The following is a 7500-nucleotide window of genomic DNA, read 5'->3' as shown; positions in this document are numbered from 1 at the left end:
GCGGTTAAGCGTCTGCCTTCGGCTCAGGGCGTGATCCCGGCGTTATGGGATCAAGCCCCACATCAGGCTCTTCCGCTATGAGCCTGCTTCTTCCTCTCCCACTCCCCCTGCTTGTGTTCCCTCTCTCGCTGGCTGTCTCTGTCCCTGTCAAATAAATAAATAAAATCTTTAAAAAAAAAAAAAAAGCTAAACTAAGTTAACTCTTAAAAATAAACCTATCTTCTTCCCACGTTGACCAATCTTTTAAACTAAAAAAACTTCTGTGAAGTTTTCTAATACATTTTTCCTCATATAAGTACTTACTGGCAGCATATTTTTTAATATATTTGCCTGATTATAAAAACTTGCATTTCAGTAGAGGAATAATGATATCTAATAATACCTTTTATTTGTACAGTATTATCTGTGTGATTTCCAAGGATGTGTTTCTGAAAACTCTGGTATTAGAATTCTCCTCAAAACCCCAATGACTTCCTATTTCATGCAGAGGTAAAGTCCCCAAAATGCAAAATGGACTGTAAGGCACTTCCAAATACACATACTCCATTTTAATCACATTGACCTCCTTACTGTCAATGCTGCACATTACCACCTCAGGGCCTTTGTACTGGTTGGCATCTCCCCCTGGCTGACAAGGGGAAGACAGCTCCCTCCCTCATCTCCTTCACCTTGTTGTCTAGATGCAGTTTCTCAATAAGGCCTTCCCTAATCACTTGTTTAACATCGCAATCTCCTTTCTCCTTATTTTTTTCTCTTTGTCCCATTACCAGGTAATATATGATTTACTTATACCGTTTGTGGTCTATACTATCCCCCAAATGAAATGTAAGCTGCATAACGGCAGGGACTTTTGCCTCTTTTGCCTCTCCTATGAGCTACTGCTTCAGAGTTATATAGTGAACCCTTATTAAAAATGAACTTTATGAATGAATGTACCTAGGACTTTAGGAATAAAGCAAGACTAGTGAGCCAAAGTCATGAAAGGCCTTACAAATATCTCTTTTAAGACCACTAATAAAAAGCAATGAAATCAAAAGAAAGTCAATGACCTAGGTAATTGATATTGCACAATTAATATCTATTTACCATTACTTATTATACCTTTTTAGAATTTCCCTAACAAAGATTTCCAACAAGATTCTTAAAAATTAACTTCAACTTGATCTACTGTGACTACTAAAATACAGAACATCTTCTTTAATGTTACTAGCTAACCCTATATCTCAAATTGGAGTAATTCACAATTCAAGCACACTCAAAATTCTCTTGCTCAACTAAAAAGATTTATAGAAGTAAATCAGTGTATACTAGAATTTCATAAAAGAGGAATCTCTACTTAGATGGGGCTCTTGGAAAAGTTTAAGGGTAAATTACTGTACAGTACTTCATACAGTTTAACATCTATTATCTCATTCTACCCTCGCAACAATTTTATGATATAAGCAGGTTAGGGAATGGTGTTTCCTACAATAGAAAAAAAAAAAAAAGCAAAATGACTTCCCACAGTCTGCTGGCTACGCAGTCTTAGGTCCTATAGTATGAATGATGCTTTAAAAAACAGGGCTGAATATCCCCACTGGCAAACTCCAGCACAAATTTTGTTGCTATATTACAAGAGAGGAAATCGTATTTTGAAAGCAAAAATGCACACTCTTCTTCACGGAGGAATAATTGCAATGTCCAGAGAGAACTGATAAGGACCATTGCAATCAGTATGTATAAGGACTGAACTTTGTCCGGGTCACATGTTCTAACAGGAATCTAAGAGGAGTTGGATAGTGAGGTGATGGAAACAGGCCCAAGTCTACGGTGCCCTGGTAAGGCAAGCACAAGGCCAAGTATCATACTTACCTGCTGCAGTGTGAAGTACTGGAAAGAGCATGGGCTTTGGAGTCTGACAACTTGGATTCAAATCCCAGCTCTGTTACATACTGGCTGTGTTACTTTGGGTAAGTTACTTAATCTCTCTGAGCCTCACTTTCCTCACCTGCAAAATGGAGATAACACCATTATCAAGGTAGTCACCCTGAAAGGATGTTGTGAGGGTAAAATGAGACAATAAGTATAAAACTGTCTGCAAGCGCCTAGTATATATACTAACTTCCTTGCTTTCTTGAATGATACTAACTGGCTCTCCCTATAGTACTATCTGACGTGTAAGTAAACTGGATATTTTCTTAAACCCTACTAAAGTTCCTGTCCCATTACCTAGGAACCACCCCCGGAATCTTTAGTGCCAATACATGTACCTATAATTCCGTTATTCAACAGAAGCTGGAGTATTCAACAATTATAAATATTCCTGCCAGAACCTTGCCTGCTCTGAGAGTATATAAACAGATCCTAATGACTAGAGATTTCAAATCCTATTACAATGAAAATCCTTACAAAAAAGTTCTTCTAAGCCCTAGTCAGTGACTAACTTATTGGATCAATATTAGACTAAAAAACTAAACATATCAGTAGTAGTAAATACTTTAGAAAATCCAATTCTACATTATATACCTTTCCAGAAGCTAGTCAATAGCCCAAACCAATACTTGCTTTCCTGACTATAATACTAAACATATGTATACATATTTAATTGCTGTATAGTATATGTATTCATATTCTAGAATAACAGAAAAGTAAACTTATTTAACCAAGACGCCTATACGCATTTTATTTGCTAAAATTATATTTGAATAACAATATGATGTTAATTATGACTTTTAAATTTATGAATATTTTTTCATTCTGAATTTTAGTTCTCCAAGGAAATAATTCACAATAATTTATGTTTTGTGATTACAGGAAGATACATATTCATTGTAAAAATTCAAAAATTACAGAAATACTAAAGGTAGAAAATATAATTCCCCTAATCTTACAGCCTCTTGTACCCTGATAACCACCAATAACAATTTGGTATATGTTCCTAAAGATTTTGTTTTCTTTTTTTTTTCTTTTCTTTTTTTTTAAAGATTTTATTTATTTATTTGACAGAGACAGAGACAGCCAGCGAGAGAGGGAACACAAGCAGGGGGAGTGGGAGAGGAAGAAGCAGGCTCATAGCAGAGGAGCCTGAGGTGGGGCTCGATCCCAGAACGCCGGGATCACGCCCTGAGCCGAAGGCAGATGCTTAACCCGCTTAACCGCTGTGCCACCCAGGCTCCCCCTAAAGACTTTGTTTTCTATGCATACAATTTAGGCAAGTTTTCACAAGAATTATAGTTTGGGGGAGTGAAAAAGGAAGCAGTAATGAGAGAAATTCTTCTGTAAACATGCTTGCTAATACTAAAAACATGCTTAAATGCAAAAGGCAGAATACAAAACGGTGTATATCATATAATACACTTTTGTCTATAAACAAATATCAGAAAATAACATTAACCTCCAAGGAAATATAAATCAAAGGCACAATCAAATACTACTTCACACACACTAGAATGGCTATAGCCAAAAAGCCATAACAAGTGTTAAGAATGTGGAGAAATCAGAACCATCAAACACTGCTGGTGGGAATGTAAAATGGTACAGCCCTTTGGAAACAGTTTGGCAATTCCTCAAAATGTTAAACATAGAGTTACTGTATATGACCCAGCAATTCCACTTCTAGGTATATCCAAGAGAAATTAAGACACACATCCACAAATATCCATCAAATGGAATATCTGAAAATAAAAAGGAATGAAGCACTGATAAATGCTACAACATGGATGGATACTGAAAACATTACGCTACATGAAAGAAACCAGGGACAAAAGACCACATAATCTATGGTTCCATTTATATGAAATGTCCAGAAGTAAATCTGTAAAGACAGAAAGTGGGTTAATAGTTGCTTAGGGCTCAGGAGTTGGAGGAAAAATGAGGAGTGACTGTTAGTGGGCATGGAGTTTCTTCACGGAGTGATAAAAATGCTCTAAAATTGATTGTGGTGATGGTTACACAACTCTGTATATACACTAAAAAATACTGAGTTGTATGCTAATATGTAAATTTTATTTCAGTAAAACTGTTAGAAAATAATAACGTTTGTCATTTCTGGATGATGAACAACTAGTAATCTTTATTTTTTTATTTACCTCTTTTTGTAATTTCCAAATTTCTGGTAATGACTAAGACTATTATTTTTTATTTATTTTTTTTATTATAATAATATTTTTTTATTATATTATTTAGTCACCATACAGTACATCCCTGGTTTTTTATGTAAAGTTCGATGATTCATTAGTTGCATATAACACCCAGTGCACCATGCAATACATGCCCTCCTTACTACCCATCACCAGCCTATCCCATTCCCCCACCCCCCCTGAAGCCCTCAGTTTGTTTCTCAGAGTCCATAGTCTCTCATGCTTCATTCCCCCTTTTGATTACCCCCCCTTTCTTTATCCCTTTCTTCTCTTACCGACCTTCCTAGTTCTTATGTTCCATAAATGAGAGAAACCTTATGATAATTGTCTTTCTCTGCTTGACTTATTTCACTTAGCATTATCTCCTCCAGTGCCATCCATGTTGCAGCAAATGTTGAGAACTCGTTCTTTTTGATAGCTGAGTAATATTCCATTGTATATATGGACCACATCTTCTTAATCCAGTCATCTGTTGAAGGGCATCTCGGCTCCTTCCACGATTTAGCTATTGTGGACAATGCTGCTATGAACATTGGGGTGCATATGGCCCTTCTCTTCACTACGTCTGTATCTTTGGGGTAAATACCCAGTAGTGCAATGGCTGGATCATAGGGTAGCTCAATTTTTAACTTTTTAAGGGACTTCCACACTGTTTTCCAGAGTGGCTGTACCAACTTGCATTCCCACCAACAATGTAGGAGGGATCCCCTTTCTCTACATCCTCTCCAGCAATTGTTGTTTCTTGCCTTGTCAATTTTTGCCATTCTAACTGGCGTTAGGTGGTATCTCAGTGTGGTTTTGATTTGAATTTCCCTGATGGCTAATGATTTTGAACATTTTTTCATGTGTAAGACTATTATTTTTTAAATCAAAGGGAAAATTATTTTTCAAAGTGCTCCTTGTGAGAAATACAGTGATATTATACTGGGGATTGAGATGGAATTGCCACTTGGATTCATTTACTTTTCATTCATTCAATACCTACTATGTGTTCCAGGAATGGTCCCAGCATCTAACTCCAAATCAACAAATTACATCAATTTAACACAGACAAGACTCCTCTGTTAACTTCAAAAGATCAATTATACATCATACCATCACTGACTTATCTGCTTTAATTCTGCACCAAAGGTTATATTTAACTATGCAAGAAGTATCAGGAAATTCTCTCTTCATTAAAATAAGCTGTTTCCAAATTTTAAAACTCCTTTTAATATTAAAATAAATGCAACATTTCATAGTTTAATAGCATAAAAGGTATACCAAAAAATTCAATCAGCAACAAGGGGTAATAACTCAAAAACAATGAGAATCATTTAAGACACTTTATGGGCTATCAGGTCAATCATGACAAGAATCTTTATGTAAACCGTTACCAAGATTAAAACAAAGGCAAAAGAATTCCTCAGCAACAGTCTGTCCTGAAGTTGAAAAGACGATAGGCTGAAAGCACGGAAGAGGAGGAATAAGAGGGATACGCTATTTACGTTATTTCAGCTACATATACCTAACACCTATCCGCTGAAAATTAAATACTCAATCAGAATCTCCAAGGAAAGGACCATCAAAAGGTTTTGGGGGACGTGGCTGGCCTCATCGAAATTCTTGATTAAGAGAGTGAAACAAGGAAGACATCTACAGTTTGAAAAACTTCACTGGCTATACTGAAGTGCAGCCAGGCTTTAAAATCACTGCATGAAATAAAACACTGCATGTTTCCTCAAAGGAAACAAGGGAAAGAAAAATCTGTTCCATAATTTAAAAATTAGAGTCAATGTAGCAAATACACTGGAGGGAGAAAAACTTAAGAGCAAGGAGACTACAAATACTAATCATTCTCCAAAAGTCTGGTGGAGGCACGTGGGCTTGAACCAGGCATGCAGAAAGCAGAATGGATCAGTCAAGCCCAAGCAGAAGCTACAGGACCTAATGACCAAATAGTTGTGGAAAATGAAGGAGAAACAAAAGGCAAAAGCGACTCCAACGTCTCAAACAGTAACCAGATGGCCAGGGATATCATAAGCCAATGAAGGGTTTGAAAACTAAGAAGTGAACAGAGAAAAGGTTCAAGAGGCTTTAAGGTTTTATAACATATTTGTCATGTTCTACTAAAGTGGGATTTTGAGTACATCTGCTATATTACTTTGTAATGTCCTACTGAAGTTGGATAGCGAGTACACAGGGGTTCGTTTTACTATTGTTTTTAAAACTGAACATACAAATATCACAAAATTCAGTTAGAAACAAGGAGTCAAAACTCATGTATGATATATGTAATAATGAAAAAAGTGGAAACAAAAAAAGAAAGTGGAGGTAAACCTGGTTTGAGACCTTCTGAATTTTCAGAAACTAAAGAACTATATCACTCATGAGACAGAAGTTACAAGGGAAAAAAAGAGAAGTTAGAGAAGTTTGGAAATGGTTAGCATACAAAGATAATGCCATGGAAGCCAAGGATGTAGATGAGAATTCTCAAGGGCAGCCTGTGAAAGGCTGGAATGGTGAAGAGCCAACAAAAAGGAGTCAACTAAGACAGAATAATTAAAAGGGATAGAAGCCCTTACTAATTCCTTTCCCTCTCCAAAGGCATACAGAAGAAAACTTTAAAAAAATTTTTTTAAGCTACCATTTATCTTACTAAATTCCAGTGGCAGGTTCAGAATTTCCAGTTAGGTGGAGTTAGAGGAATAATCTGTTTGAAAGAGGACCTGAAGATACTTTTATCAAATTAGAAAATATTAACTGACCACATGAAAACATCAAGAGAGTTTTGATGGAAATAATTCCTCTCCCCTTTGGCATGAACACTGCTATATTCTAGGCATTGCACGAAACAAGTCATCTCATCTTTCATCCCACAATAAGCATATTAGATAGATGAGGAAACTGAGGCTGGACTGGAATAGCAACTTGCTCAGGGTCACAAATCTTCCAAGGAGTACTCTCATCTGGGTTCCCAGAGCTCTCATAGCTCTTCACACCTTCCTAGAGTTTCTCATTACTCATCTTGCTTTAACGTGTATTTACGTGCCACTCTCTTAGAGTATGTACTGTTAGCTCCTCAATGACGGGGTTTGTGTCATTCATTTCTGTATCCTTATAGATAGGAACAGGTAAATATTCTGTTGAATTAAGCATATGAAAGAACTAGGTGAGAAGAGCATCAAGAAAGCGAACCGGGGGGGAAAGAGTTTCAAGAAACGGTCAAGAGTGGCAAATGCACAGAGCGAGCCATCAGTATATCTGAAGTGATCATTGGCATTGAACTGATATCCCTTATTCATTTATTGAACGCCGACTAATACGCAGGACAATGCGTTAAGCACAACGGACACGGAAAAATAAAATCTGGTACAAGCCAAAAGGTTTTCGGAGAAGTAGC

The 7500-nt window shown here is 36.7% G+C and overlaps 1 protein-coding gene across 3 annotated transcripts in view; it reads right to left on the bottom strand.

Annotated features, from left to right (window-relative positions):
• SRP54 (signal recognition particle 54) overlaps positions 1–7500 on the bottom strand; it is a 38964-nt gene that overhangs the window by 30684 nt on the left and 780 nt on the right. The window contains exon 2 of one of the 3 annotated variants that reach the window (XM_040620833.1): positions 1852–1987. The exons of the other annotated variants lie outside the window; for them this stretch is intronic. The gene's annotated coding sequence lies outside the window, so the exon portion shown is untranslated. The remainder of the gene's footprint in view (positions 1–1851; positions 1988–7500) is intronic. 3 annotated transcript variants of the gene reach the window in all.

Source organism: Ursus maritimus, unplaced genomic scaffold (assembly GCF_017311325.1).
Source record: "Ursus maritimus isolate PB19 unplaced genomic scaffold, ASM1731132v1 scaffold_36, whole genome shotgun sequence".
Classification (NCBI taxonomy): Eukaryota; Metazoa; Chordata; class Mammalia; order Carnivora; family Ursidae; genus Ursus; species Ursus maritimus.
The sequence above is the reverse complement of the archived record's forward strand: the minus strand, read 5'-3'. Positions and strand labels throughout refer to the sequence as shown.